Source organism: Solenopsis invicta, chromosome 11, assembly GCF_016802725.1.
Source record: "Solenopsis invicta isolate M01_SB chromosome 11, UNIL_Sinv_3.0, whole genome shotgun sequence".
In the NCBI taxonomy this organism is placed as follows: domain Eukaryota; kingdom Metazoa; phylum Arthropoda; class Insecta; order Hymenoptera; family Formicidae; genus Solenopsis; species Solenopsis invicta.
In genome coordinates this window covers 18051718-18076524 of record NC_052674.1, presented here as the reverse complement: position 1 = coordinate 18076524, position 24807 = coordinate 18051718, and the positions used below count along the sequence as shown (strand labels likewise).

General features: G+C 43.6%; 1 long non-coding RNA gene across 1 annotated transcript; it reads left to right on the top strand.

Moving 5' to 3' along the window:
- Window positions 1-20843: 20843 nt before the first annotated feature.
- On the top strand, window positions 20844-23022 carry LOC120358974. The gene is made up of 3 exons (XR_005575871.1): window positions 20844-21140; window positions 21601-22514; window positions 22790-23022. It is a non-coding gene; the product is annotated as an uncharacterized LOC120358974 (long non-coding RNA).
- The last annotated feature ends 1785 nt before the right edge of the window (window positions 23023-24807 follow it).

The window sequence follows — 24807 nt, the reverse complement described above, 5'->3', positions numbered from 1 at the left end:
AATTCCGGGCAGTTCGGAGACGGCCCAGCCCGCTGGGTCTGGTAAAACCGGGATCCCAGCGGCCCGTCACGTCTCGAAGGCAACAGCGGGCGCTCCATTCCAGGACAAGTCCCTTCACGGAAAACGCCCGCCGTCTCAGCACTCGCCCCTGACCCTGCCTCGGAAATATCCGAGCGGCCCGGGGGCCATCCCGACCCGATACACCGGGGAGAGTTTCCCGCGGTGCGGGACACGCGCCGGGACACCTCCGCCGTTCCGGCCCTGCCCTGGAGTAAGTCCAGGCGGCCCGGAACGGTCCAGCCCGACGGGATTGGCAGCGCCAAACCCGCCGGCCCGTCCTTCCCGGAGGGACTGGCTCTCCCCATGCCAGGACGCGAGCCGTGAAAACGACACCGTCCCCAGACACAGGGATTACCAGCCCCTCTTCTTCTCGTGCCCGCCGCGCTCGGAGGCGCCTTGGCCAAGGCATTTGCCTTCGGTCTGAAGACAAATGCCTTCCACGTGACTTCTTGGCCCCCATCCCCGAAGACATTCGGGGATGGAGTTCACCCGCTCACCACGATGAGGTGGGTCACATCGAGAGGGGTCTCCGGGCCGCCTGGACGTATTCCAGGGCAGCGCCGGAGCGGCGGGGGTGTCCCGGCGCGTACATCGTGGGAACCTCTCCCCGATGCATCGGGTCGGGGCGGCCCTCGGGCAGCTCGGACTTTTCCGAGGCAGGGCCAAGGGCGTGTGTGGACAGCGGCGAGGAGTTTCTGTGAAGGGACTTGTCCCGGAACGGAGCCCCTCGCCGCTCCCAATTGGACGAGACGGGCCGCTGGGACCCCGGTGTCAACCGGACCCAGCGGGCTGGGCCGTCTCCGGGCCGCCCGGAATTATTCCGGGGCAGGGTCGGAGCGGTGGAAGACGGTCCAGCGCGTTCCTCGTGGAAAACTCCCCGAGGTTACGGGCTGGACTGGCCCCGGGGCCGCTCGGAAGTATTCTGAGGCGGGGCTCGGGGCGGTTTTGGCCGGCCCGGCATTCCGCAACGGCGTCCCTTCCGAAGCGGGTGCCGGGCTGGAGTCCTGTCCCCCCAGGGGATTGTTTTACCCTGGGTGGACGTGCTGGTCGCCACGGCGGTTAGGGCGTGGAAGGGTCGTCGCTTCCGTTACCCGACCCGTCCGTGTGGCCCCCCGGGTGGCGCAACCCGTGACGGTGCCCCCGCTGTCGGAGGCGGGGGACCCCTGAAAGCCCATACGAGGCGAGCCCTTGATAGCTCCTCCGTATGGGTGTGTAGGGGGCTGGAGGCCAGTGCACCGGATGTTACATTCCCGGTGCCCGAGCCATAAGCCGACCCCCCCCCGGGAGTACCCGGGGCACTCCTCCTCAATACTTGTATTGGGGCCGAGTGGGAGATACGCCGGTCGGTGGAGCCGTCATGGGGAGTGAGATCCTCTTAATTATGTCTACTACACCAATTCAAACTAAAGTGCTGAAGCTCACCCTATCGAAGGGTGATATTGAGACGAGCGCTAGCTCGCGTGGTGGCCCGGGAGGGATGAAGAATTCTTCATCCCTCCCGGACCTCAAGGGTGATGTCTTCCCCCTTGAGGTAAGGGACGCCGGCATATACAGCAGAGGACCCAGCACTGGGGCTGGGGGACTCGAGCTGTTTAGCTCGACCGACCCCCAGGACCCCCAGGGCATACGACATAAGACAAAAAAGCCTCCGCTTACGCTGGGAGACTTCCTGCCCTCAAAGGACAGGAAGGGGATAACTTCCGGCACTAAACCGGGCTCGGCCTGCAGCAAGGGCAAGAAGCCCGATGGCTGCAGCGCCGGGGCGGCAAACACCGGGCCAGGGGCTGAACCCGGACCATCAGGCACGAGGAGGGACAACTCCTCCCTATCGGTGGGCTCCGTGACCCCGCTCCCCTCGGACGAGGACGTCTTTATGGTCGTCGAGGCCGAGGGAGCCGGGCCGTGGGAGCACGGTAGGAAACGATCAGGACGAAAAACGACAAGAAACATCATCTTGTCTTCCTCCGATTCGGAGGAGGGTCCCCCCAAGAAGGGACGCGGGAGGTCCGCAAAAGACCCCTCTTACGAGGGGAAATACACTGCGGAGGCCCTGGTCCAGAAAGCTGAGGCTGAGAGGGCAAGGGAACTCAAGCGGGACCACAGGGCAATCCTGAACCCTGAGAAAAAACCATCCTCCGTGCGCGCCACGAGGGCCAACAATGAGGTTCTCGAACGTGCCGAGTAATTGGAGCGGCAACCGACGGCAGCAGTGGCTGCCGTCATGACTCAAGGACTCGGCATACTGGCCAAGTTAGTGGAGAGGTCCACAAACATACAGGGCCCGATTCGTAAGGACCTCTGGCTGGCCTACACCGAGCTAACGGCTGGCCTAACCACAATCTTGGCCAGACAGGAGGAGGGCGACGAGGCGCGACAGCGCCGAGGAGATGGTGCGGCCCTGGACAAAGCCAGAGCCAGGTGGGCCTCCGAGAAGCAAAAATTGGAGGCTGAGCTTGGACAGCTACGCGTCCGGGTCGCACAATTTGAAGAAAACGCCACGACTCAAATGAGGGACAAGAACAACGATGTCGAGGTGACCTGGACCTCGATACGGAAGTGTTAGACTGCCTGACGGAGACCCCTTATCAGCGGTCTCCGCAGGCTAGGTTAGAGCCGGGACTCCCCATCGTGAAGGTGCCGAATAAAGTGACGGAGATCACTCGGAAAAAGAAGCCGGTGGTGATTACCGTTGAGAAATTAAAGGAGCCGTTCTTCCGGCCGCTGCTTAGAGGGGTTCGCAAACAGCTGAACCCCCTCTCGAAAGCGGCGGATGTATGGGTGGCCCCCGCCCCCCTCCCGCTCCTCACCGCCCAGCTCGTCAACGCCCCGTTGTTAGGGCAGAACGGGCTGGAGCGGGGGAAAAGAGGAGTAGCGGACCATTAACGGAGGACGGTATAAGGGAGGTCCTAAATAGGGTCCTTGCGGCCGTCCTCCCTGTCAACGCGGTTACAGGGCAGGATACCACCCAGAAGAAAAGGAAAAACAAAAAGAAGAAGAAGACTTCGGCGGGGGATAACACCCCCCGCATTGAAACCACGGCCCAGGGTGGAACTGGTGTGACTACCAGCGGGAGGACCAATGACAGTTCCCCTGCGGACAGACCAACCGCGCCCTCTATCCTGGAGCTTTGGACGGAGGTAATTGGACGAAAGGCTAAGAGGAAGATCACCCAGGCCGCCAGTAGTAGCACGGCGAGACCCCCTCCCCTAAGAACCCCCCCCCCTCACCAACATCTTCTTCCAAGAAGAAGATGAAAAAGGGGTGGGGAAGGGAGGAGAGGGAGAATCCGGGGTTTCACCCTCGGTAGGAGCCAACGCTCGCGGGTCGGCCAAGACGCCTAGAATCCGGCCGCCGACTACGGTGGCCGTAACTATAACCTGTGCCGACCCGGGATCGTATGCGCAGGTCTTCAGGACCGCAAGGGAGATAATTAATCTTTCCTCCGATCGAGGATCTGCACCCCCGCAGGGCCGTTATAGGCGCCCTAATCTTTGAAGTCAGGGGCGCCAACAACGGCACCAAGGCGGACGCTCTTACCGAGGGCATAAGGGTGGCCGTGGGTGACAGGGATGACGTGAAGATAGCTCGACCGTCGAAAACGGTAGAGCTAAGAATCACGGGTCTGGACGACTCGGTCACCTCAAGCGAGGTGGCCGAGATGCTGGGAGCCACCGGAGGATGCTCCCCCCATGACATAAAAGTGGGGGAGATCTGCATGGCTCCCAACGGGCTGGGCACCTGCTGGGTGCGCTGCCCTGCAAAGGCCGGCAAGGCAGTCTTGGCCACCCCCCGACTCAGAGTGGGGTAGTCAAGCTGCCGCGTGGCATTGCTCCCCTCACGGGGATTGCAGTGCCACAGGTGCCTGGCTTCTGGGCACGTCCAGGCCTAATGCAGCAGCCGGGTCGACAGATCCGGTGGCTCCTACAAATGTGGAGGCGTTGGCCATTTGGCCAATACCTGTAAAGAGAAGATGGGCTGCCCAATTTGCAGGGACGCGGGCAAGCCCGCACCAAATAGGTGCGAAGGGGTGCCAGGCCAATAAAGTGTCCAAGGTACCCCTGAACACCAAGGGCCGCGGAAAGGCGGGGCCGATCATAACGCCGACCCCACCTCAAGCTGCGGCCCCCGAGGTAGAGCCTCCTCTCCCGCAAAGGGAGAGGAGAGTAAGAAACGACCCAGTTGGAAACTGCGTCGAGATGAGGGAGGTTGAGGAGCCTCGAGAGCAACCGAGCAATGCCTCGTAGGCTCCTCCAAGCCAACCTGAACCACGCCAGGGCTGCACAAGACATGCTTGTGCAGTGCCTGGCGGAGGCAGGTGGCGGGCTGGCCATCGTCGCCGATCCGTATAGGATCCCCGAGAACAATCCCAACTGGGTTGGGGATCCCTCGGGGAAGGTGGCGATGGTCAGTCATCACGTGCCGGGCGCTCCGCCGATGATTCCAGTATCGGCTGGCGAGGGCTTTGTTAATGTCGAGTATGGACCCATCGATGTCCTGGGATGTTATCTCCTACCTAACCTAACAAGGGGGAAGTACGGAACAAGGGGGAGGCGGCCCTAGATAGCATGGAGAGCGACATACTCAGTCGCTTTCCAAGGCCTGTCGTCGTGGGGGGAGACCTCAATGCCCATGCCGGGGAATGGGCCTCCCCCCGCACAGACGATAGGGGCTGCCTCGCCTTGGACTTTGCGGCGGGGCTCGGCCTGGTCCTTCTGAACCTTCAGGGGCAGGTCAGCGTCGCCACAACCTCGCCCCAAGGGATACTATTAAAGGCGTTGGCGATATCCAGGGATATCGCCAACGCCTTTAATAGTATCCCTTGGGGCGAGGTTGTGGCGGCGCTCAGCGATCATTTTCACTTGCCGCCCTATCTCGTCGCCATCGTTCAGGACTACTTCCGGGACAGGGTGCTGGAGTTCCGGGACAAAACCGGACTCCAGCAGCGGAAGGACATGTCGTGTGGCGTTCCGCAGGGGTAAGTACTGGGCACCCTGCTATGGAACGCTACATACGTTAAGGTGCTCCGCGGGGCCCTCCCCCCCGGCTGCCACGTCGTCGGATACGCTGACGACACGTTCGTGGTAGCCGGGGGAGCCTCCTGGGTGATGGCGATTGCTATGGGCAATTGGGCGGTGAACTGTGTCGTCGGCTCCATCAAGAGCCTGGACCTGAGGGTGGCCCCTGAGAAGACGGAAGCCATTTTTTTCCATGATGGCTCTTCCCGGGTACCGCCCCGGGCCTTCGTTCGGGTGGACAACACCCGGGTCCAAGTGGGGGCAACCCTAAAATATTTGGGGTTGCTATTGGACGGTCGCTGGGCCTTTGTCGAGCATTTCGTCAAACTGGCCCAGTGATTGGGCAGGAGGACGGACGCCCTCCGGGGGTTGATGCCCAACCTCCGAAGTCCGAGAGTCGGTGCGAGGCGCGCGTACGCTTACGTGGTCATGGCTGGGGCTCTGTATGGAGCCCCAGTCTGATTCCGCGAGGCGCTGGCCAGCCGCCGCATACGAGACGTGCTGCACGGAGTGCAGCGGCGGCTGGCGCGAAGGATTGTGCGCGCGTATCGCACCGCCCCTGGCGCGGCGACTATGGTACTGGAGGGGTTTCCCCCGGCAGAATTCACGGCCGACGCTCTGGCATGATCATACGCCAGAGCGAAGGCCGTCCGCCTGCAGGGGGCAGTGGTTACCCCATGGTGGAAGTATTACATGGTGTGTGCAAAATCCACAAACCACGCCCCTTTTTCGCTTCGGATACCGCTCAGACCCCAGGTGTACCAACTTCGAAAATTTAAATGTTTGATAATATCATGTTACTACAACTGTTATGATTGCATCTTTATCGCACTTTGCTATATGTTTGTTGTGTCCTTTTCTCTGAAAGAATTGCAGTTTGTACGGTTTGTAGTACGCGTGATTTTGAGAGAAGTACGTAATTCGAGAGATTTTATGTGAAATTTAGTAAAGATGGTGCGTTGGTGTATCGTAAAATCTTGTGCAAATGGAGAAAAATGTGGTAAAACCGATGTAAATTTCTTCAGTTTACCGAAGAACAAAATCGTACGTGAGGGCTGGCTTCGGAAAATGGGAGAGGTTACATTACCTTCAAACATAGAATATGGTAAATGGTCTTATAATGATTATAAATGAAATAAATACAATAATTTTTAAGTAAAACATATTAATTGCAGTAACTAAATAATTAATTTCTAAAATATTTAAAGTATTTAAAATTTAATGAATATGTAATTGTTGCTCTCTTAAGTCCCGGTTTTTAATAGATGTAGTAAACCTTAAGAAATTGACCAATCATAGTCAATTATCCTTCTCACATTTGTCTGTGATTGGTAAATTCTTAGCGTAAGGCTTACTACACCTATTGCAGACTGGGACTAATTTGAATCGGTAAATACAATGAATACTCAGTATCTCAATTTTCAACTACGATTTGAATCATTTTTAGCAAGGGTATGTTCAGACCATTTTACTGAAGAGTCATTTTACGTAGAAAGGAGGCAGATGTCGGGAAAATGTATAAATTTAAGGCGGCTCCTTTTGCCAAATGCATTTCCCACCTTAAAGTTACTTCCAACACAGAATAAATAAATATATCAATAAATAATGTAAAATATGAGACATGTTCTTTTTCCACATTTCAGAACTGAACTTCTTGCACGGTTAACCCTTATTTTGTAACGATAACATCGTTACGCAGGTAAATTATATCTCTTTCTCGCTCGCACGCCGGATTATAACATATCGTTCCGTCCCTTTTGCTCGCACACCCGATCACGTGACGTCAGTACTCTCCGTCTCGCTCACTCGCACGCGCGGCCACGTGACGTCGGTTCCGTCCTCCATCTCGCTCGCTCTTGCGCCCGGTCGCGTGACGTCACACCTAGCATCGCGCGGGCACGTGCGCGTAGGTACACGCCGAAAAGTGGGGTAAACACGTGGTTCCGACTGCGTGGGCGGCTGGAGGGTATAAATACGGAGCCACACCAGGAAGGAGCAACCAGTCGGTTCCAAATCACCGGTACCGACACTCCGGGAGTACTCGGAGCTCCTTGGCTGGGTGTTCTCGGCTTCCTTATATCGGGTGTACTCGGTTTCCTGAAAACCCCTGACACCGGGCGTTCTCGGTTATCCGCACTCCTGTGCCGGGCGTTCTCGGCTTCCTGACACCGGTCGTTCACGGCCTTCCTGACACCGGGCGTTCTCGGGTATCCGCACTCCTGTGCCGAGCGTTCTCGGCTTCCTGACACAGGCCGTTTACGGCCCCTTGATACCGGGCGTACTCGGTTATTCCGTACCGCACTCCTGCGCCGGGTGCTCTCGGCTTCCTGATACCGGGCGTACTCGGTTACCCGTTTCCTTACCTGTTACCTGTCCTATAATTTCGATTCTTAATTTTCGTTTTATTTTCAGAGCAGATTTAGAATAATTTCACTCGGTCGGCGACGACGCGTTTACTCGGAGTTACAACTTCCTCGCCGGATTTTCCTTGGATATCTTCCGTCCCGAGCGTTCCGTCCGAACAAGCGCCGTCCTCACAAAGTGAGCGTATCTTGACCCCTTCCTCAGGCGAGCGATAGTTATTAAGTTGCGTTAGCATTAAGTCCGCGTTACTTGTAATATTTTCCGAGCGTTAGTCTGTAAGATCCGCGTCCCGCATTTAGATTTAAGATTTCAATCGACACCGCGAGCGCTTAATTTAGTTTAAGTTTTCTACGTGTTCTCTATGCGTGTACGTTATAATTAGTTTTAAGTTCTTTCCGCGTGTGAATAAACGTTCCGGGGAACACGAGTTCCGAAGGTGTTAACTTCCTCTCTTCTTAACAAATTTTATTTTTTTTGTATCACGGAGTGTGAGGAGATATTGATTTAAAATAAATATTTTGTTAATTTCTTTTCAAATCGGAGTTCCTTCTTTTTTCGACCCTGGCACCGGCGAGCTAATCCGCGACCGCGAGAAAAGTCGTACCGTTACATGGCGCTCGAACAGGACCTGATCCATCGAGCTCCGATTTGTTACAAATGTCTCCTACACGAAGTGATATATATTATTATTAAAAAACCCAGTTAATCAAACAGTTAGACAGGCTTAGAGAGTACCGGCACGTACACAGCATTTCGACAGCGGCTCCTAAAATATTTCCTGAAAAATCCAGAACAGTTAGAAACTCTAAATATGGACAACGACGATCAACAAGGAGGAGGTCCTCCTTGTTATCAATCCACCGGCCGATGAAAACAACGACCGTTTGGATTCGGCAAAGGTGATGAATCAGATGCGAAAATGGGGCTGCCATTTCGATGGCAAAGACGCTCTCTCCTTTTTGGAGCGATTAGATGAATTGCGACAAGGTTATGGATACACGGGCGATCAAATGTTGATGGGATTACCTGAAATGCTGAGAGGCGATTCTTTGCTGTGGTATCGGAACTGTAAAAGTTCCTGGACTACCTGGGACGATTTCTGCGACGATTTTAAAAGACAATTCTTACCTCGCCGGTATCGCACGCAATTAGTGCGAGAAATTCAAGGCCGAATGCAACGAGCAGATGAGCCTTTCCATAAATACGCCACGGCCATGCTCACAAATATGCGCCGAGCAGGAAAATTTTCTCCGGAAGAACAACTTGACCGGCTATACGAAAATATGAATCCGGAATATAAGTTATACATTCGCTTGGACGATTTCACTAGTCTTAGCGATCTCAGTGATAGAGCGGCCGAATTCGAAGCTATTGAAAAGCAACGGCGAGAATTACCCACAGAAAAGAAAACTACCTCCGGAAGTACCGTTGCGACAGCGTACAATAGAGAAGAATGCTGTTGGCGTTGTAAACAGCGAGGCCACACGCGTTTTGATTGCAAACGACCTCCGAAGAAGTTTTGCTCCAGATGTGGCAAAGACGGAATATTCACGAAAGATTGCCACCCCACGGCGGGAAACGCCGACCGGACCGGAGGAGACGCCGCACAGTGGAGCGAAACATATGAATTGTCGGACATAACGGTGGAAGTCTTAGTTTTCTTGTTTTATATGTCTGATTTATTTGTATAGTATTTAAATTTAAAATTTTGATATAATATAATATTTTTGTTTTCTAATGTAATAGAAAATACATTATACGTATACATAAAAAATAATCGGCGATTGTCTAATAAGCATAATTACGATATACTTTCCTGTATTTGGCATTACCTGAAACAAATGACAAGGACGTAGCAGGAATTAGTTCCATTTTGTTTTTCTTTATTTTATATTTTATATTTTTTTGTATTTTTTATTTTATATTTCATATTTTTGAATATTACTTTTTTTATTTTTATTTTGTATCTTATCTGTATTTATTAACAAAAAATCATTTATATATATATATATACACTAACAAATGATTAATAAGTAATATATGAATTAAAATGAAATTATTAATTCAAACTTACGAATCGAAAGTTTCAGACCCAAAATTTTCTGCAGAACTATAACAGTCTTCTTCGCTGTCTAAATTTTCTTCTCTTTGAATAAATAATTCTTCTACTTCTGGAAACATTTTTCGCTCTTTTGATTTTTTGAAATCGGGTCTTAAGCTAGATATGACTGGATCAGATGAAATTAATAAATGATGTAATAAATCTTTGTTTGTCACTTTTCTACTCATTTTTCTACTGTTTTCAAGACGATATTTCCTAAACTCTTTATGTCTAGCTTCAATAACTTCTTCGGAGAGTTGTCCTATTAGTGTAATCGCATATTTTATAATTTCTGCACCATGGAATAGAATCTTATGGACAGTAGCTGGCATATAGTACCATCCATATTTATCAATAACAAGTTTCGCTAAATTTTTAGCGTAATGATCAAATTTTTGTGGATCAATTTGTCGACCTGATGCGATAGCTTGTAAAAGGACTGCGAATTTTCGTATTATTTGTTCATCCAATCCGGTAATCTCTGCTGTTACTGAAGGTTTTTCAAAAAATTTCCTAGCAGTATTGCCATCATTTGTGCTGCCGACTCCTTGCTTAACTACATCAATTAATAGTCCTAATTTTTGTCTAAATTCTCTTTGAATTGTCTTTTTACGTTCTTCCTTACGAAGCTTCTCCTGCATATCTCGGATTGACCATTTTTTTATTTCGAGATTATAAGATACATGTAACAAAAATTCCATGCATCTAATCCATCCATGAAGACTTGATAATCCAAATTTGTAGTGTTCTACCTTTACATCCTTTTTACAAACAAGATTAAAATTGTTCATATCCTTAGGTTTTACTCCGCATATGAAACATTTCATGGATGATGATTCTGTTAGTGATGAACAAACTTTTCCATCCACCATAGTAAATAACAGTTGATGTTCTACAGAAACATTCTTATAACACGTTACATCCTTATAATACGTTGTAATCAAAGCTTCTATTTCGGTTGACATCCTTTGATTTTCTCTACGAATGATTTCATCATTTTCCTTTATAAATTCGAACTTAACTGGTCGACAATATTTTGTTGAAGAAGTTTTCAAATTTTCCCAAATAGTAATTGAATCATTGACCAATTTCAGAGGAACTAAGCACGTTGTGAAAATTGAATCATCCCTTGGTTTGTCGCAATCATTCGGAAGATCTGCAAATGCTTGTTTGTAAAGGCTTTGGCAGCTCGCTCCATCAAATACCCATTTAGATATTAATTTCAAATTCTGAATTTCAGAATGTGTTTCAATATTACATGTTTGAAGTAATCTATAAGTAGTCAGATCAAGAAGAGCTTGTAAACTTATTGATGCATAAGTATCTGAAATTGTAATTGCATCTTTTGAGGGATAACAATCTTTTTTTGCCAATTGAATTTGATAATATGAAGGATAGGTATTAATGTCTTGTTCAATAGACATTTTTCGTAACACTTCATATTTTGATTTTGATAATCCCAAATTCAACATTAATGCTAAAGCTTCTTCTTTGGAGTACAATTTCACTTCATGTTTTTTACCTTCACAGAAAGCTCTGAGTCTTGATGTTTGTTCGGGATGTTCAATTAGAAAAGATAAAATTGCTGCACCATCTACATTGCCTGAAGTTTGCATTTTCACTTTTAGAGCGAATGCTAGTTCATCTATAGTGTTTTCAGCTCTCAGTAATTCGGTACGCCTTCTTTTTTGTCTATCTGATAAAATCAAAAATGATTTTCGTTTAGATGAAGAACCGTCTTGTCCTTGTTTTATATTTTCTGATGCTAATTGTTGGATTGGCTCTGTTTCTGCCGAAATTGTAATCAAAGCTTCTTCTGGGAATCTAAATACTGTTCGTAACCAAATTTCGTTTCGTTTTGTAAAATTTGCATATATACGATTCGATTTACACCATCGTTCGTATAAATGAAATGAAAATTTTCTTAATGGCTCAGATAAATGTGTCTCAGCATTTGCAGAAAAATTAAATTCCTTTTTCATTAATATATGTTTTAAAAGAGTTCTATAGTCCTTTAAATTTTCACCATGAGTTCGCAGGATGGAAAATAATTCTGAATATTCGATAGAATTCATTATAATATTTTATGAAAAGAAACAATAATAGTAAATGAAAGAACGTAAGAAATAAATCGATAAGAAAAAAACAGAGATAAAAAGAGAAAGAGAAACTTCTAGAGATGTACACAAGAATTATAACGTTACAGCGCGCTGCAGCACAGCGACTTGTTATTGCGCGTCGCGTCGAAACATTGAAAAAACTAACTGCCGAACAGCCCAACTCTCGCGAAAAAACAAAAGACGATACATGAGGCTTGTTTTCTATTCCTGCACTAAACTGAACTGGAACGTTCCTTCTTGCTTTCGCTAACTTTCAAACATATACCTATTTCACTTTAAGTGTACACTAATTCAGGGAGTTCAGGAACAGAAAACAAACGGATGGACAAATTGAACAAAATACTATGCGCTGTGAGCCTGCGATAATCATGCAGAATAAAATTACCAACATGTGATGTGAAATAAAGTTACTAACACGTGAAATAAAGTTACTAATAATATTAAGATATAAATAATGCTAATAAATATGAATAAGAAATTCAAATATAATAGATAGTAATTAATAACAAGAAAAAATCAAATGTAAAAATGTAAAAATTATCACGAAAACTACAATAAAAATGTCTGAAATTTTTCACATACAGAAATTAGGATCGTATGACCTAAACAGAATTTTTTTAAAAAAGATACGTAGTTGTATACTGCAAATAGCATAATTTTTTAAAAAGCCGTTTGTTTTCTTTAAACTAATTGATTCAACTTATTATTCTGTGTATAAAATATTTAAGTACAATTATCAAAAATACAATAACAAAAAAATGAATAGTTTACAAAATATTTGATATTTTATGTTAAAATATGCTAAAATACAATATAAAATACCTCGTAAACTATTAGTTTTTAAAAATTCCGCTTTACTATTTATATTATAGAATAATTGTCGAAAAATCATATCATGTAAAATAATTATACAATTTTATTTAAAAAAGATGAAGATAACCTTTATGTGACTTTAAAAATCGATTTTTTTATATTGAATTGATTTTATCATTATTTGTCTCCCTTCAGACCATACAATTTTTGTCTGAAACATTTGCCACGACAATGCGTCATTTACAAGATATTCAAGATAAGCTACTTAAATAGGATACGCTATATATTATTATTGAAGTATTAACATTTTGAAAAAATATACGAGCAAAATAAATTTTACTTATTTTTGGTCTTATTAATACTGAAACTTGTAATAATTCGTATCTTTTTTCTTTCTTAGTAAAATAGTTTTAATTCAATTAATTTGTATAACACTGAGAAAAATGTTTTGGTTAAATCAACAAGAAATACGAATAAAATGCATTTTGATCACACCAATCACAATTTTGATTATCGTAACTGAATTTCTGTCTCAGATAGAATAGATAAATGTAATTATAATCTATCCGATTTGTACTTCTTACTGAATCTACCAAATTTCCAATTAATACAACCAGATTATTTTTCCAGAGTTTTTCCTATTATAAAAAGGCCGTGTTAAATCGATAATCGAACTTATTGTTGCCCCTTTTTCGCGATACCGATTGATTCTTTTGCTGCACTTACTTTATGAGCAGCTGTCATCACATATTTTGACAGTTGTATGTATCGAAAAGTTAATAGTAATATTACAAGGATTAATATTAATTGCACATGGTGTAATAAAAAGCGAAGCGCGCGCCTGTGATATCTAGTAGAAATAAAAAGAGAGAAATATTTTCGTATACAATTCCATTTATTCTTTTGTAAATAACAAAATCCAAGCATATATCTTTCATATTGAAAGAAATTGAACATGTTTTTCATTAGTATACAAAACATGAAACAGATTTTTTTAAACATATACCTTGAAGTACCTTGTGCCATGATACGTAAATGAATATTTTCATAAATTTCTTGTAAATGAGCACCTAGATGCATTTGATTTTATCACGTATGAATAGTTTTGAAATTATACTTTCATAAAATGTATGGATCAGAACGGGCAAACCCAGGCATTTTTTTAAAACTTCTGTTAAATATCGTACTTATTGAGTAAAATTCTCAATAAAGAAAAGTACAATATACGAACGAGAAAATATGTATTTTTTATAAACAATATAGGGAAATTATGTAGTATAGTGGTATATGATTTGACGGTATAACCAAATTTGCAAACTAAACGTATTTACGTAAGTATTTTATAATTGATTCAGATAGCGCATCTTGACCAAATCAACAAAATGATTGAGCGATCTATTTTAATGAATTTTATTTATTTATCTGTTTTTCGTAATGTCAATTCTAATACAGAAATGAAAGTGTAATTATTCTACAAAATAGTTTTAATAATAAAATGTTTAAAATTAAAAAAAAATTTAAGTTATGTATGTCCGCGAATTTACATTATTCGCTCCACTGTGCGCCGCCACCGACCGGTCCTCGCAAAAATTCCAGTGAGTTACCAGCCGCGGCCGCACATACCTGTACAGATTCAAAATAAAGTAATAAGCGCTTTAATCGACTCCGGATCCGAACTATCTTTTATTAATAATAAAACCGCTCAATACGCACAATCGCTTGGCTTCGATACAGAACACCAGGCCAGCACCGTGCGAATGACAGATGATACGTCCATTGAAATCCCTGGGACCGTGGATCTATCAGTTCAAATCGGGGGCAGAAAACACGTACACAATTTTCTTATAATGCCTTCTCTTAGGAGTGCGATGCTGATTGGCGTGGATTTATGGGCCAAGCTTGGATCAATGCTAAGGCCGCCGCCTAAAGCCTACTTAAGAGACGTGGCATCTACAACGAAAGTAACGGCAGAAGGACTGAGCACTCAAACTCCGGAAGAAGAGCAGAGATTAAAAGAATTTCTAGAATATGAGTTGCGAAAATTCGAGAAAGTTCAGGGTCCGACCGATCGAACACAGCATCGCATCCGGTTCAAAACTGACCAGCCGATTAAGCAAAGGTATAGACCGTTAAACCCAGCAATGCAAGCCGTAATCGACCAAGAAGTCGAAAAAATGATTAATGATGGCATCATCGAACCGTCCCGCAGTGCCTAGAGTTCACCTATTGTGGTTGTAAAGAAGAAAGACGGAACTCATCGCTTCTGCATCGATTTTAGAAAGGTTAACGAGGTTACAGAAAAGGACGCCTATCCGCTCCCTCATGTAACCGCTACTCTTAACAAATTACGAGGTGCCCGCTACTTGTCTACGCTCGATCTCGTAAGCGGATATTGGCAAGTTCCGCTACATCCAGAGAGTCGACCTGTTACGGCTTTTACGGTGTCTGGAAGAGGATTAATGCAGTTCCTTTTGGCCTCCATTCGGCACCAGCCACCTTTCAACGTCTCTTAGACGAAGTGCTAGGACCAGAACTGGAACCTAACGTGCTGGTGTGCCTAGACGACATCATCATCGTTAGTCAGACCTTCAAAGAACATCTTCAACATCTTCGTGAAGTGTTTCGACGACTACGAGAGACTAAGCTGCGAGTTAATCCAGCGAAATGCCATTTCTGCAGGGAGCAATTAAAGTATTTGGGCCACATAATAAATCGCCAGGGCATCCGGACAGATCCTGAGAAAGTAAGCGCCGTGGCGAACTGGCCTGCTCCGACCACGATACGCAAGGTACGCCAATTCCTGGGGATGGCTTCTTGGTATCGCCGATTCGTACCGAATTTTTCAAGTATTGCAACACCTATAACTAAGTTAACTGGAAAGAATGTCAAATGGACCTGGATCGAGGAACAAGAAAATCCTTCCAGCAACTAAAGGAGGCATTAGTAAGCGCACCAGTCCTAGCCTGTCCGGATTTCAAGCGTTTTATCTTTCAGACTGACGCCAGTACATACAGCCTCGGAGCCGTCTTGACTCAACATCAAGAAGGCGGCGAGCGAGTAATAGCTTACGCCAGTCGCACTTTAAATGGCGCAGAGAAAAATTATAGCGCCACGGAATTTGAGTGCCTAGCAGTCGTCTGGGGCATAAAAAAGATGCGAGGCTATTTAGAAGGCTACGCCTTTACCGTAATAACTGACCATCAATCATTACGATGGCTACATAAACTGGAGGAACCGACCGGACGCTTAGGACGCTGGCTCTTTGAGTTACAGCAATACGATTTTGACATTTAATATCGCAAAGGCAGTCTTAATTGAGTAGCCGACGCTCTTTCCAGAAGTTTGCAGTACGCAAACAACTCCGAAATGCAGCTGGTACCGCCGGGTATTAACTGAAGTTAAAAATAAACCAGCGGATTACCCGGACTTCCGTGTGCAGCAAGGACGACTTTATCGGCACATCATGCACGAATTAGATTTTCGTGAAAGCGATCCTGCCAAGCAATGGAAACAATGTGTTCCTAAGGAAGAACGCATGACCATACTTCAGCGGCACCACGATGATCCTACAGCCGGTCATCTCGGTAGTAAAGGATGGCCAGATTATATTATTGGCCAGGTATGTTCCAGGACATCACGAAATACGTACGACAATGCCCGACTTGCTTAGCACACAAAATACCATCAATGAAACCAGCTGGCAATTTACACACGACTCCAGTAACCGCGCCGTGGAAACAAGTAACTTTGGATTTAGTCGGTCCATTGCCAAGGTCAGTGAGCGGACATATATGGCTCCTGGTCATGCAAGACCGTTTTAGTAAATGGATAGAGTTAAAGCCACTCCGTCGCGCCACGGCTCCAGTCGTCACCCGAGCAATCGCCGAAAATATTATACACCGTCACGGATATCCTGATCAAATTATTTCCGACAACGGAACACAATTAAAATCGGCACAGCTGGCCGAACTCTTGCGCGCCTTTCAAATCGAGCATCGCACCACACCGGTAAAAGCGCCTCACTGTAATCCTGTCGAGCGAACAAATAAAACCATTAAAACTATGACTTCTCAATTCGTGGGGAAAAATCATAGACGTTGGGATGAATATTTACTACCCTTGCAGTTCGCATATAATACTGCAAGGCACGAAGCCACGGGTTATACCCCGGCCTATTTAAATCATGCCCGCGAATTGGCTTTTCCGCATCCGCAGGATCGCCGATATGCCGAAAACACGACATCGCATATTACGTGCCGTCGTTTAGAAGAGATTCGAGATAGTCCGCATCAATCAAGCCCGAGCATTTCAAAAGCAAGAAACGCACTACAATCTCCGCCGAAGAAATTGGAGACCGCAAATCGGCGAAAAAGTTTGGAAACGTGAGTACCCGCTATCAAATAAAGCCGCCGGATTCAATACAAAACTTGCTCCAGGATACATTGGACCGCTAGAGATGAGACGCATTATTTCCCCGGTAATTGTGGATTTACGCGACACGCGAGGACGCTGGCACCGACATGTGCACGTCCAAGACTTAAAAACCGCTCCAGAAGAAAGCGAAATTTCAATTTGTAATTTTATAAGTAAAACCATGCCCCCGACTTGCGACGCCCGTGCATTACATTTCCAGAAAAATTCACGCCCCCACATCTACACGGGCGCAATTCGAAAATTACCCAAAAACCATTGCAAAAGCGCACTGACCTAATAAGGTCAAGTACCGCACACACAACCACAGTCGCTTGCAAAAGCTTGAGAAGGTAACACGATTCTGCAAAATTACAAAGATGGAAAGTAAAGAAGAAATCTTCTGGCGATTATTCGGAGATATCTCCGACCTCTCCGACGAGGAACCAGCGGCAAAACATCGAAGCGCAAATCACGTTGTACCGCACGTCGGCACGAAAATACAACGAGGCGATCGAGAGAACGCCGCTAAAAGGGCCATTTTTCTCGAATCACCGCCGCCGCAAAGGAACCAACGGAAAAGAGGAGGAGCAAACAAGAAAAATTCAACTCCAATAACGATGCTTAAAAAGGCCGATAATACTCAAACACGCATTGTTCCCTCTATCGCGGCAGTGACCCAGCCGGTAGAGATCGCCGCTCCGACACATCCGGAAACTATCCCCGTGACATCGACGCCTATAAATATAGTTCCAACACAACCACGAATTGAGGAACAAATACCACGGAGGACACCGGAACTTTTAAGCGATGATACACCAACGCTCGAACCGATTGATGTTCGTGCAATCAATGTGACATCGCCTCCGCCACCACCCGTAAAGATCACATTACCGAACGGCCGAGTAGTCAACATACCTTATTATGCCGTACATAAGAGCCGCAAATATAAATTACGGCTCTTAAGGGGATGCTAAAGCGACAGACGAACTCAATCGAGATAGATAATATAGATTTTCGTAGAATTCTGTTAAGGCGATGACCGAACTCCGCGAGTACTGCGACATCTATGCGAAACTAAAAATGTCGATAATGTCAACATTTCTATTATCACATTTAGCACGGATGCATACCGTAGCGAGAGAAACATTGGTCTGCGCTACATGAGCAGCATAGTGAGGAGAATGTAGCGTGCAGTGTCGTTTACGTAAATACGGCATGTTTAGACCATTCTAAAGGCGGATTTCGTGTGAAAGAATATCCGTTTTATTAAATCTTTCTCTCTCTCTCTCTCTCTCTCTCTCTCTCTCTCTCTTTCTCTCTATGTATATATAGATCCATAAATTTAATTTTCTTGTATCGAAATATCATCAAAACTAACAGAACAACAAATCTTTTTGTAAATTTTTAGCAACAAACAAAGAAAAAATATAATTAATTCTGCTCACTTTGTTTTGATAAGTTATTGTTATTTCATAGTATAGAATTTTGATCCTCAGAGGCAAATTGCTCGGATAATTGAAACAAATTCAAATTTTACTTTTTAAAATGACGTTTTATTTATATTTATATTATGTTACAGAATATAAATATAAATTAGTAATAAAAATATACTTTTGATTTTTACTATAACAATATTCAAAAAGATAACTATGTCTCAAATGTACTATAAAACGTAAAATTATATTACAAAATCATGTTAGACAATAGAATGGGCCCCTCCAGCGCCCATTCCCGTGAGACGCAACCAATCTTTCTTCGTCTCTCCAACATTTACCAATTGAGACATTTGTTATATGAATGGCAGCGTTTGTTATATGGATGATCAGCTTACGTTAACATCTGTGGCAATTATTTGAAAACAGCTTGCTCCAGATGAACGCTCCTTGTATTTTTTTACAACTATCTACCCTACTTTGCTGCAAAACTGCTGTAAATCTTGACAAATTCTGCCAGCAGGATGTTATGATATATTTTCTCATTCTGCTCAAGCTTTCCGAAAGATACTTGCAAAAAAACTCTTGTAAAGCAGATTCTTGCAAAAAACTTACACGTATCTGCTTTAAGAATTGCAGAATTCTGTTTACAGACTGCAGTTACGGGAAGAATCTGCTTCAACCAAGTTCGATTTTTGCAGCAAGTATCTGCAAATAGTTTATTTGCATGCACATTGCACGAACATTGTTTTACTGACAGACTGTTAGTAGGAGCGCATTGAGAATAATTTTTTGCACATTTAACCCAATTTTGCTGCAAATTGCACGCGGATTCTGTTCTACAGAAAATGCTACTAGGGTAGTTCACGATGAATGCCTCTGACAATTACTGAAAAAGTTACTTTCTGAATATTATAATACTTTTGTGAATAAAAATAAGTACATTTATTTGCTGGGAAACGGCATTAATTTATTATTTTCTATAATTTGGACAAAATGTTGTCTCATCAGGAGGCGCGGTCGCGTCTCGCGGTATTTTTTTTTTTTTTTCCATCATCAGCGTCAGCGTCATCATCAGCGTCAGCGTCAGCGTCAGCGTCAGCGTCAGCGTCAGCGTCAGCGTCAGCGTCAGCGTCAGCGTCAGCGTCAGCGTCAGCGAGAAAGACCAGCGCCTCTTTTACGCGAGTCAGGCATAATGAGATTATCAGATCTCAGTAACGGCTGAACCGATCAAGTTCCGAGTAGTCTCAATCGATAGCTTGGGGAAAATTGCATAATAAAAGTGTTTTTATTTTTTCTCTCCGTGCCCTACGAGCGGAGATATCGCGACGCAAAGTCCAAATCTCGACGATTTACATTTAAGATACGTCATTATTATTATCGTCGCCAAGCGAATCTTGTCCAGTACATTTTTTCGACACGAGTAACGAGTGGCGCTCGTTACTACACTATATTAGAGTCCCTAGAAGTGGAGAGTCTGGACATTTCGGGGTTCCACGTGATTGGACTGCACCTAAAATGGCAGCACCAATACAGATCCTTATTTAATCCTCTTTAGCCAATGCGATAACAGCATACAACACGTTTATGTGCACACAATGATAAACATACACACACATAAGGTATACATATGTATACATATATGTTATGTACATACATACACTGACATATTCATCACCGGCATTTTAGGGGCAGATGTCCAGACTCTCTACTTCTAGGGACTCTACACTATATCAGCCCGCATGCAACCATGTGATGCATCACAATGGCCGCGAGTGTCGCGACAATGATTGCCGTGATATCATGGCTTTCCTAACCTGTAACCTGAACTGAATCGGCAATATATCTCGGTTTGCGGGGCAGACGACATTTTCTTTTTGCCGATCGTCGCTAAGAGAAACTTGTATACGTTTTCGGCACGGAGTGGTGCTCATTATAGCCGTTTTATGTGATTATGGGTGCTTTTTCATGCATAACATAACATGCGATTCACGCATAACATAACATGCGATGCATCATTTATCCTTGTTGTTTTTCAACTAACTAACGTTAAACGAGGATATAATGCATTATGCACGTCATGCGCATCTCATGTGATGTGATGCATGTATATCGTATGACCGCATTCATGATTGCCGATTTGACAGATTATCTAACCTCAAAAGTCATCAACAACAATATCTCGCTTCGCGAAGCAGAGCGACACTTTTCCTGCTACATTCGTCCGTTTCGTATTAAAACGCGTCGAATCAGCCTGAATTCATCAATATCGAAAGTAAGTCACACATCAATCAATAATTTATCTGTATTTAACAATATATATTTTGCTTGCATTACTTGTCCTACAATATGATAAATATCATAATCATAAACATATACTATGTGAGATTTTCCTTCCTGACTAAAAATCTGTTTAATTATAAACAATTACAAATAATATAATAATTCTTGATTATAAATAACATTTTGATTGTACATAATTTGATAGCTTCAATGATGAGTGTTTGTTCTTGTCTGTTGCAGTGTTGTTGTGTTTAATTAATTTATCATCTACTACTTGCACCACCATTCGATCCCAACACCTGAGCAGTATCCTTCACGCATTTTGTTTATGATGGGAGTACACATACGAGTGATAGCATTCAATTCAATATCAATATTATAACTTAGCGGGCTATAAGTGTGATTGATGACTTCTATATATTATGAATTTTGTTGCAGCGACACTGGAAAGTTGATCTTCAAGCCCACACAACCCTCTTATCCCCATGAGATTTAGAGTATTCGCAACCTCTTGATATTTTGAAAACTTTGAGTTCTAGTAAGTTGTGCACATGTGATCTTTTTATAATATATATAAAATATTTGATTTATATAATTGTCTGAATATTACAATATTTTGTGAATTTTTTAAAGCTCTTACGATTAATAAAAATTCAATTTACAGAGTATAACTGAAAAAATATATTTAATTAATGTGCATTACTTTTGTGTAATAAAAAAAAGATTCGTTGAGCATCAACATCGAATTTGTAAAAATTATTTCATTTGTCAAGAAGCAAAAAATTGAATTTTTTTAAATGAGCAGTTTATAAAACTGTTGTTATAGAAAGATAGAAATAGAGGATTATAGAAAATTAGAAAATGCTACCTAATGATAACGTTGAATTTTTTATAATAAAAATTTATGGGTTTTTGATATAAACATGTATATATATCACATAGTTTTTACATATATGTCCAAGTATCTAGATGAGTCACTACTCATATCAATTTTGCAGCAAAAGAATTTGGAGGATGGAGGTAACGAGAAATTGAAGGCACACCTAACAGAACAGATGTATGAAAATCTTGGAATCGTAATGGTTTTTACAATGGTCAGTGCAGCTCAAGAATGGCTGAACGTACAGTGGGACAAGATAAACCTGAGGAGAGAGGAGACTGCGGCACAAAAACTGAAGGAGGAAAAGGATGCAGAAGGGCTAAGACTAGTTTTCCTCATTGTTCTTTTAAGATTTAAAGACTCTAATAAGTAATTACATAAAATACAGTCTGTTATGTAGTTATCACATTTCTAAAATAAGAAAAACGATGAAATTAGATTTCTCTTTAATTTTACTTTTCCAGAAAATTAGGAACACTTAGTATCTTATTATCACAGTTACTTTTTTATTTGTGTTTAAAATTTTATTTGTGTTTAAAATTGTTAGAGCACGCAGGGAAAGGGCAGGCAGACCGGGATTAAAAGAACGCACGTTTTATAGGAATAACTAGAACAGTATATTTAGCGAGACGTTATACACAGAACGGAAGAGATCGAGCGAGCGATCGACAGCAGGGCCACGGGTAAGATAAGTAGAAGGGAAAACGGACTCGAGAAATTAGCTAGCGTAGATGTCGCCGTAACAGGGGCAATGAATAGTTATACATTAGAGGTGAATTCCGTATGTGGGTCGCTTTGATCCAACAAAAATATTGAATTTATTTGTGTCTAGAATATTGAAAACACGGGCTAAGACGTTCGAAATATATTCATTCCCCCAGACGACAATCGTAATGGTTTTATAGACTATTTGAGAGAACTCTCGTAACTGTCGAACCTTTTTCAAGCTGGAAAGATAACTTTGATGAAGAAATGGGCTACACGAAACGGAAAGAATTAGCGGATAGCGAGGGCAAAAAGTTAACAGGCAGGGTATTATTTTTTATTTTACATAAAACTATTGTTTCTTTTAAATTTTATTAATAACAAAATCAATATTTATCAATATTATAAAGATATAACAAATTGTTTTTATTGGTAAATTTTTTCATTAAAAGAAATATATGAAGATATATACAGATGTAAAGAAAAAGTAACAAGACTCCTTTTTATTTGTTGAAAGCTGGAGAACTTTTTAAAATCTGACTTTTATTCTATCTATAAGATATTCTATATTGATATTTTGCGTATCAACTTTGGTGACATAGGTGATGCTGTAAAAGTAGAATGAGACAGTTTGGTCCAAAACCTAGACGATGATGAGGACGATCCAGACGATGATGAGGACGACCCAGACTATGATTCAAATATCTCGGATGATAGTGCCTAAACAAGCTTGATTCAGTAGCCATCAAAGTGATACGTGGAATTAAATTTAAGGAATTTATTGAATTATTACAAAGGGAAAAAGAAAAATGAGTAAAATGTATATCGCATTCTCGCGAAAAAAATAATGATAAAGATGGAAAATAATTCTTGTTTAGGGAGGAAAGAAAATTGTATTGTTTCTTATATTTTTTATATGTTATCTATATGTTATTTATATGTTAATTATCTATATGTTATTTATATGTTAATTTTATTGTTTCTTATGTTTCTTATATGTTATCTTATATTTTTCGGCAATGCCGATTATGCGGTCGCATTTCTGAGATATAAACTTATTAAAAATGTTAGGATAGGTTAGGTTAAAGAAAGTTAAAAAATATATTTTATATATTTATTTTTATTGATATTTTAATATTTTTAATAATAATTATAAACATTAACAACTTTTTGGCCCCTACGACCTCCTCCACCCCATCCTCTTCCACCCCGTCCTCTACCGCCCCATCCTCTTCCGCCCCGTCCTCTTCCGCCCCGTCGCCCTGCTTTCTTCCATCGAGCTGTAAGAATTTTTTATATTACGGTAAATAATTTATAAAATTTAATTTAATATTATAAGACTATATATATATAATAATCTATAACCTACGTTTGGTTTCTGCGGCCGATGGTGCGGCTGGCGGTGCGGCCGGCGGTGCAGCTGGTGGTGCTGCCGGCGGTGCGGTCAAAGGTGCGACTAAAGGTGCGGCCGGTGGTGCGGTTGGCGGTGCGGCCGGTGGTGCGGCCAAAGGTGCGGCCGGCGGTGCGGCCGGTGGTGCGGCCGGCGGTGCGGCCGAAGGTGCGGCCGGCGGTGCGGCCGGTGGTGCGGCCGGCGGTGCGGCCGAAGGTGCGGCCGGCGGTGCGGCCGGCGGTGCGGCCGAAGGTGCGGCCGGCGGTGCGGCCGAAGGTGCGGCCGGCGGTGCGGCCGGTGGTGCGGCCGGAGGTGCGGCCGGTGGTGCAGTTGGCGGTGCGGCTGGCGGTGCAGCCGGCGGTTCTTCATAAGTTTCTATCAAATCTTGTGCAGCCCTCATAGCTGCTTTATACATTTGGTCGTTGGACGAAATGTCTGACATCTATAAAAAATGTATTTATTATTTATTATAAATTATCGCTTTTATTTGTAAAGCGAGGTGAAAAACTTACGCCTATATTAGAAGTTGGTGAACATTCGCACGATTTGATTGACATGTACAATACAACATCAACGAGAGGCGCGGTTACATTTATTTAAAATCGATTCGCGAGTCGAGCGCCTCCTGAGATCATCGATCGATTGACAATCATGACCGTGGTGGGGATAGAAATATAGATAAGAGGGAGGCCCACTCTTGCATAGCTGCACAACCATATGCATAAGTATATTAATTGGTCCGTTAGGACATGCATAATGAATTGGACCAATCAATTTTCTTACGCTTATAGTTATGCAGCTATGCAAGAGTTATTACTACGTTTACATGGTCCGATTTACGTCGAAGGGCCTAAGCAGAATAGTTGACTTTTGTGATTGACCAGTTTCATAACATTGATGTTATAACTTCGGCGTAAAGGTTGGTTTGTAGGCTTTCTACAATAAGCTATTAGTCTGTATCATAACTCATAAGCAATTAAAATTTACCAATCACAGTCAAATATGAAGAGAATATTCGACTGTGATTGAGCAATTCTTATGGCTTATGACTTATGATACCGACTAATAGCTTATTGTAGAAAGTCTATTATGCAGGCCGTAACCGCTATAACAAATTATGCCGGAATTTGTAAGAAATTGACCAATCATAATCGATTTTTAGAAGAATAATCGTCTATGATTGGTCAATTTCTTATAGATTCCGGCATAATGAGTTATAGCGGTTATGGC